Source organism: Gymnoscopelus braueri, assembly GCF_963280865.1.
Source record: "Gymnoscopelus braueri genome assembly, chromosome: 8".
NCBI classification, from domain to species: Eukaryota; Metazoa; Chordata; class Actinopteri; order Myctophiformes; family Myctophidae; genus Gymnoscopelus; species Gymnoscopelus braueri.
Genome location: NC_137609.1, coordinates 53,318,600 through 53,326,445, shown reverse-complemented (window position 1 = coordinate 53,326,445; position 7,846 = coordinate 53,318,600).

Sequence of the window (7,846 nt, the reverse complement as noted above, 5' to 3'; positions counted from 1 at the left end):
CAGAGCAGAGTGCGCAATCTGCGCATGCGTGGGGTAGAACGAACCGGAAGCGCCCTTCACTCTGTTGTTATGTTCGGGATTTAGATAGGCATAATGCTGCTATTATAGGCATAATAGGCATAATGCTGCTATTATATACAAACAGATCCAACTTCCGACAAATCATTTTTATTGAGTAAAGAAGATATTACAAACTGCATAATTTAATCTACTTTCATTAAACCCGGTGAAGACCATTTATTTTATGAATGTACATTTGACTAGAGCTGCTGCGGGTAATAGCGCCCTCTACTGCTCAACCCTCCACTGTGCGCGCATCATCCTCTCATGTTTACAAACAGGAAACCCATCTATATATATATATATATATATATATATATATATATATATATATATATATATATATATATATATATATATATATATATTTATTCTGTCATTCATTATACTTATATTATAATTCAGTGATTCCTTGATCACTATTATTACAACTTGTACAACTATTATTTCAACTTAACCACAACAACAATATAATTATGTGCATGCAGATATGCACTTAAAGGGTGCACGTTCAACAGTGGAGAATGCATGGGCGTCCTTAACAAATAAACGCTCTCCCCCTGTTTAGGAGCAGATGGCTCACCCCAGACCGTTCGTTGCGATCCGGGGCGACCGTGTTTAGGGGCGAGATAATTAGGAGCAGCTAGCTCACCCAGACCGCTCTTTGCGATCCGGGGCGACCGTGATTAGGGGCGAGTGAAACGGCGGAGATGGAGAGTTGGCTCGTACAGTTTTTCGGAGACTACACGGTACAATGACTAGATAAGATTAACCTTTGTGTCTCTGGTGGAGAGATTTACGACGTGAAAATGTCTTTAAAGTGAAATATCCCTTTAAAGTCGACGTGCTACCACCTTTGCACGAAAGGATTGCACTGCATTTCATGCACTTTGCATGCTCATTTTCCTCTCTTGTAAAGTCCAACCACACTTTGTTGTGAGGATTTTTGTGTGTTCGATATGCTGCTGTCCTGACAATATTCACTCCGTCACACTCAAAGGACACTACTATTCTGATCCTAGATCAGTAGGCTATCCACCCCACTCACACGTGTAGGCGTAACGTCACCACAGTCGCTTGCATGCACACAGCTGAGCCAAATGAAGACAGATGAGAAATTCCAGGAACCGTTTGTGGGAACCGTTAATGCAAATACGATGGAACCGGTTCGTCAATCTCGGAACCGGATCGGAAAAATAACCGGTTCCGGGTCCCAACCCTAATCATGGTCAGTACCATGGGTCAGTATCATGGGTCAGTATCATGTCAGTATCATGTCAGTATCATGGTTAGTATAAATAAAAGTACAAAAGTATGGTCAGTATGAATAAAAGTACAAAAGTATAAGTACTCATTATACAGAATGTCCCACATTGCATTTTTATTTGTATATTATTTTTATTTTCCAGAAGTTTTCAAAATGTCTCAAAATCTTTCAGAAATAGCTTATCTACAAGCTCACAATGTGTGCAAGTAGCCACACTATGCATTTCAGTTTAAGTGGATATTGTTCTGTAATAATACATCTAGAGTAAACTCAACTACAAGGCAAACAATATTTAGCTCTGAGATTTAGTGGAATAGAAGTATGAACTATTGAAAATAATAGTCACGTAAAGTACAATGACCTCAAACCTGCTCTGTGTCCTAACTTGGCCTCCATGCCCCATCAGGGCATGGAGGCCAAATTGTAGAGGCATGGAGGCCATGGCCTTCACAGAGGCCATGAAGGCCATGGCCTCCAGGCCCCTACAATTTGGCCTCATAACACTCAAAATATGTCCTGAGGCCACAGTGGCCTCGATGCCCCGCCTGGCGCCTGCACTGTCCCAGCTGATTCCACCTTTTTCTCCTCTGCACAAAATATTGAACTAGACTGTCTGAAATAAAATACTTTTTTTCTCAACCTTTTTTGGGCCAGTGCTCCCTTATGAACCGCCCCCCCCCCACACCCAATTAATATGTAAGCTTTATTTGTATTGTGTTAATTATATAATTTAGAAAACATCTAATCAATTTCCAAATATCAGATTTTACATTAATCTGGACAGTTATTATGTGATTATCATGTAATTATTAGCTCTCAGGGGGAGAGAAAAAAAACATTCAAGTTACGATTAAATGCAGAATTGTTCATGGATGTCAGGCTCTGTCACACCAGGCCCCTCTCACAGCAATGCATGACAGGGCTGTCATGGTCAGTATCATGTCAGTATCATGGCCAGTATCATGTCAGTATCATGTCAGTATCATGGCCAGTATATAATGTCAGTATCATGTCAGTATCATGGTCAGTATCATGTCAGTATCATGGTCAGTATCATGTCAGCATCATGGTCAGTATCATGGTCAGTATCATGTCAGTATCATGTCAGTATCATGTCAGTATCATGTCAGTATCATGTTAGTATCATGTCAGTATCATGGTCAGTATCATGTCAGTATCATGATCAGTATCATGTCAGTATCATGGTCAGTATCATGTCAGTATCATGTCAGTATCATGTTAGTATCATGTCAGTATCATGTGTTAAGACTGAGTTGTGTTCAGAACCCAAATGCAACCACTCAGGAGACAGGAAAGGGTTAATGCCTTGCAAGGCGTTTTAATGTCCAAAAATAGCACACAAACTGAAAACTGTATAGATATATCTATATAAATCTACATGAATATACACATACAATAGTAGCACAGATGTATTTGTATATATGTAGATATTATATAATATAAAGCTATACTTAGGGGAAGTCCAAGAGAGTAGTCAGAGTCCTAGCATGTGGTCGGTAGCCAAACAAACGATCCAGAGGAATGGTGGTGGCAAGCATGGAGTGGCACTGCAGATCTGGAGTGTGACAAAAAACAAGAGATCAGGAGGATTGCAGAAAAACACAGAAAATAGCTCTACAGGGTACGGACAGCAACAATGTAGGCTTCAGCTATACTTGCCAGGTAATTCTATGGGAAAATCTGGCAAGGGGCGGAGTCAAGGCAGGGTTCTTGAAGACTCTGGTGATGATGGGAAAATGGAAACAGGTGTGCAGTGCCACACCCAGTCAGCTTGCCACAGGGAGGAGAATGATGAGGTGAGCCTGAGTGTCTAGGTGGAAGAGTGAGAACGGCGCACTGGATTGTGCACAGGAACTCCAGACGTGGAAGGTTGAGGTGAAGGGTTCGAAACCGTAACAGGACCCCCCCCTCTACGGGAGCCTCCTGGCGACCTGCCAGGCGCATCAGGATGGTCTCGGTAGAACTGCCGCAGAAGCTCAGGACCCATGATGAGTTTCCGGGAAACCCAACTACGCTCCTCCGGCCCATACCCCTCCCAGTCGACTAGGTATTGGAACCCACGACCATAACGGCGCACCCGAAGTAGCCTTCGCACCGCCCACTGAGGATGCCCATCGACCATTTGTGGGGGTGGGGGTTTAGGGGGTGGAGGTGTCAAAGGGCACGAGGAAACGGGTTTGATCTTGGAGACATGGAAGACTGGGTGGACACGCCGCATGGAGGAGGGAAGTCGGAGACGCACTGCAACCGGATTAATGATGCGCTCAATAGGGAATGGTCCTAGGAACCGGGGCGCCAGCTTCCGGGACTCCACCTGCAGCGGAAGGTCAGAGGATGAGAGATACACCTGCTGACCCACTCGGTACTGCGGGGCCTTGGTGCGCCGACGGTTGGCTCCTCGGCAAGCACGGGTGTTGGACCTCAGTAGAGCCGCACGGACAGTCTTCCATACTCTGCGACATCTCTGAAGATGGGCTTGCACAGAAGGGACGGCAACCTCAGTCTCCTGGTCCGGAAACAGTGGAGGCTGGTATCCTAGGGAGCACTCAAAGGGTGACATGCCAGTGGCAGAACTGACTTGGGTGTTCAATGAGTATTCCACCCAGGGCAGGTCCTTACTCCAGGAAGACGGATGGAGAGCAGAGGCGCACCGGAGGGCGGCCTCCAGGTTCTGGTTGGCCCGCTCTGCCTGTCCGTTTGACTGGGGGTGATAACGCGAGGAGAGACTGATGGTGGCACCGATGCCCTTACAGAGAGCCTTCCAGACCTGGGAGGTGAACTGGGGACCACGGTCACTGACGATGTCAGCTGGGAGTCCATGAAGACGGTAAACATGTTCCATGAGTAGCTCAGCTGTCTCCTTGGAGGAAGGGAGCTTGGGGAGAGCCACAAGGTGCACAGCCTTTGAAAAACGATCTACCACGTGAGGATAACGGTGTTGCCCATGGAGGGGGGAAGACCGGTAACAAAATCCAAAGCGATATCCGACCAAGGCCGACAGGGGACAGGAAGGGGACGCAAGAGACCAGCAGGGGACTGATGGGATGACTTCCCTCGGACCGCATCAGGAACGTACAGTCGGTTGGGGGGTCCAGTTCCTGGATCAGGTTGAGTGCGCTGAGCCCTCCTGACCGCTGCCTCGAGATTAGTGGTGACCACTCCAATCACTTGGGAAGCAGGGAGAATGGTATCCGGAGTGATAGGATCTCTCTCCTCCGAGTGAATCCGAGACAGTGCGTCAGCCTTAGTATTCTTCGAACCCGGACGGTAAGTGAGAGTGAAGTTGAACCGGCCGAGGAACAGGGCCCAGCGTGCCTGACGGGAGTTCAACCGCCTGGCCGCCCTGATGTAAGTAAGATTCTTGTGGTCGGACCAGACAGTGCTGGGGTACTCAGCCCCCTCTAACCAGTGCCGCCACTCCTCGAAAGCCTCCACAACAGCCAGGAGCTCCCTGTTGCCGATGTCGTAATTCTCCTCAGCCGGGGTAAACCGGCGAGAGAAGAAGGCACAGGGATGCAGCCTCTCGTCGGAGGCAGACTGCTGTGAGAGAACTGCCCCAACACCAGTGTCAGAGGCATCCACTTCCACTACAAAAGGTCTTGAGGGATCAGGGTGGAGCAAGACCGGTGCAGAGGTGAACCGCTTCTTGAGGGCGTCAAAGGCGGTGTTGGCTGCAGGTGTCCAGGCAAAAGGACGCAAAGAGGACTTAAGAGCTGTGAGGGGGGCTGCCACCCTACTGTAATTTCGAATGAAGCAGCGATACAAATTGGCAAAACCCAAAAAACTTTGTAACTGCTTCCGGTTGGCCGGTTGAGGCCACTCAACAACAGCCTGGACCTTCCGTAGGTCAGGCCGAGTCTGCCCACTCTCTATGATGAAACCCAGAAACTCCACAGAGGAGGCATGGAAAGTGCACTTCTCTGCCTTGATGAAGAGGCGGTTCTCCAGGAGGCGCTGGATGACTTGGCGGACGTGTTGGATGTGTTCCTCAGCACTCCTGGAGAACACCAGGATGTCATCCAGGTAGAGCACTACAAAGATGTCCAGCATGTCCCTCAGCACATCATTCATCAATGCCTGAAAGACTCCAGGGGCATTGGTAAGGCCGAAGGGCATGACAAGATACTCGTAATGCCCCCGGGGAGTCTTGAATGCAGTCTTCCACTCATCCCCCTCACGTATCCGGACGAGATGGTAGGCGTTCCGGAGATCCAACTTCGTGAAGATGGAAGCTCCCTGCAGAGGTTCGAAGTTGGAACTGATGAGGGGGAGAGGGTACTTGTTCTTGATCGTGATCTTGTTAAGCTCCCTGTAGTCGATACACGGCCTAAGGTCTCCTCCCTTCTTCTTGACAAAGAAGAAACCTGCTGCCATCGGGGACCGAGAAGGACGGATGAGGCCTTCGGCCAGGCACTCGGAGATGTATTTGTCCATGGCTGCCTTCTCAGGGAGTGACAAGTTGTACAGTCGACTGGCAGGATAGGCTGCGCCCTTGAGGATATCAATTCCGCAGTCGTACAGACAATGAGGAGGCAGAGAACAGGCTCGGTCCTTACTAAACGCCTCACCCATGTCGTGGTAAGCAGGAGGCACCAGAGACAGATCAGGAGGAGAGGGAGTGTCTGTAGGAGGCTGCGAGGTGGAGTATGCAGCAGCACGGAGACAACGGGCATGGCAGGCGGTGCTCCAACTGAGGATACGCCCTGTGCTGTAGTTGATGTGGGGGACATGCAACTCCAACCAGGGTCGGCCTAGGATGAGAGGAGTGCCAGGGGAAGGTAACACATGGAAACGAATCTCCTCAACATGGTTACCGGACAAAGTCATCTTGAGGAGTTGAGTACGGTGAGTAATAAGGCCAATCTTGTGTCCATCAAGAGCAAAGGCAGGAATGGGTTCAGTCAGGGCAATGAGAGGAATGTTAGCCTGACTGGCCAATTGGAGGTCGATGAAACTCTCATCGGCGCCAGAGTCAATGAGGGTGCCGACTGAGAGTGCTCCTCCCTGCCAGGAAAGATGGACCTTGAACTTAGCCGGGCCGGTGGAGGTGGGGGAACGAGAGATTCGGCTCACCTGGAATCCCCTGGTCTCCGGTGAGCCTAATCTTTTGGCAGCTTGGGACAGCCATCCCTCAGGTGCCCCTTCTGCCCACAATACATGCAGAGGCCTTGTGTCCTCCGGTGTAACTTCTCCGCAGCAGACAGACGCATTCGGCCCACCTCCATTGGCTCTGCGCCTGAGTCTGCGCCTGAGCCTGACACGAATGTCTCAGAAGGATGAGAGGGACTGGTGCTCTGACTGGGGGTCAACCGGGAGGAGCATTGAAGTGAATGTGCCCTGGTCTTCTTACGCTCACGGAGACGTTCGTCGACATCAATGGCGAGACTGATGAGCGTATTGAGATCGGAGGGCTTATCTCTAACTAGCTCGTCCTTCAGCGCCTCCGTGAGGCCCTCTCGAAAGATGCAGCGCAGCGTGGAATCCTCCCATCCCGTGCAGGCCACGAGCGTGCGGAACTCGATTAAGCAGCAACTGGGCGGGAGCCCTGCTTGATGTGGAGTAGACGTGAGCCTGCATCCTGACCAGCAACGGGGTGGTCGAACACCCTCCTGAACTCCTCCTCGAAGTTGGCATAGTTGCGTCTTGCCCCCGGGGTGGAGCTCAAGAATGACTGGACCCAACGAAGAGCCTCACCGGTGGTATGGGTGGCAATGTAAGCTACCTTGGCTGCATCAGTGGAGAACATGCTGAGCTGCAGTTCAAAGACAAAGTTGCACTGCAACATGAAGCCCCGATAGTCTGTAAATGCCCCGTCATAAGGCTTGGGGCTAGCCAGGTGAGGTTCCCGGCCAGGCTGGGCGACAGGCCCAGGAGTGGGGGGTGGAACTGAAGCGGTAGCTACTTGAACCGGCTGGGCTGGTGGAACTGCGGAAACCAGAGCAGCCAACTGGGCAGACATGGTGTGCATCTGTGTTAGCAGTGACTGCTGCTGTTGCGACTGGGTCTGCTGCTCACCAGCAATGCCTTGCATCATTGTGGAGGCCTCTTGAAGTAGGCGGGCGTGGTCAACAAGCACTCTGTCCTGGCGTTGGATAGCAGCACGGGCAGGGTCAAGGAGAGGCCCAGGTGAAGAGGCTTGCGCTGGGGCCTGACCTCCTGAGGGTGCTGGGTTCATGTTGGCCAGATTTTCTGTTAAGACTGAGTTGTGTTCAGAACCCAAATGCAACCACTCAGGAGACAGGAAAGGGTTAATGCCTTGCAAGGCGTTTTAATGTCCAAAAATAGCACACAAACTGAAAACTGTATAGATATATCTATATAAATCTACATGAATATACACATACAATAGTAGCACAGATGTATTTGTATATATGTAGATATTATATAATATAAAGCTATACTTAGGGGAAGTCCAAGAGAGTAGTCAGAGTCCTAGCATGTGGTCGGTAGCCAAACAAACGATCCAGAGGAATGGTGGTGGCAAGCATGGAGTGGCAC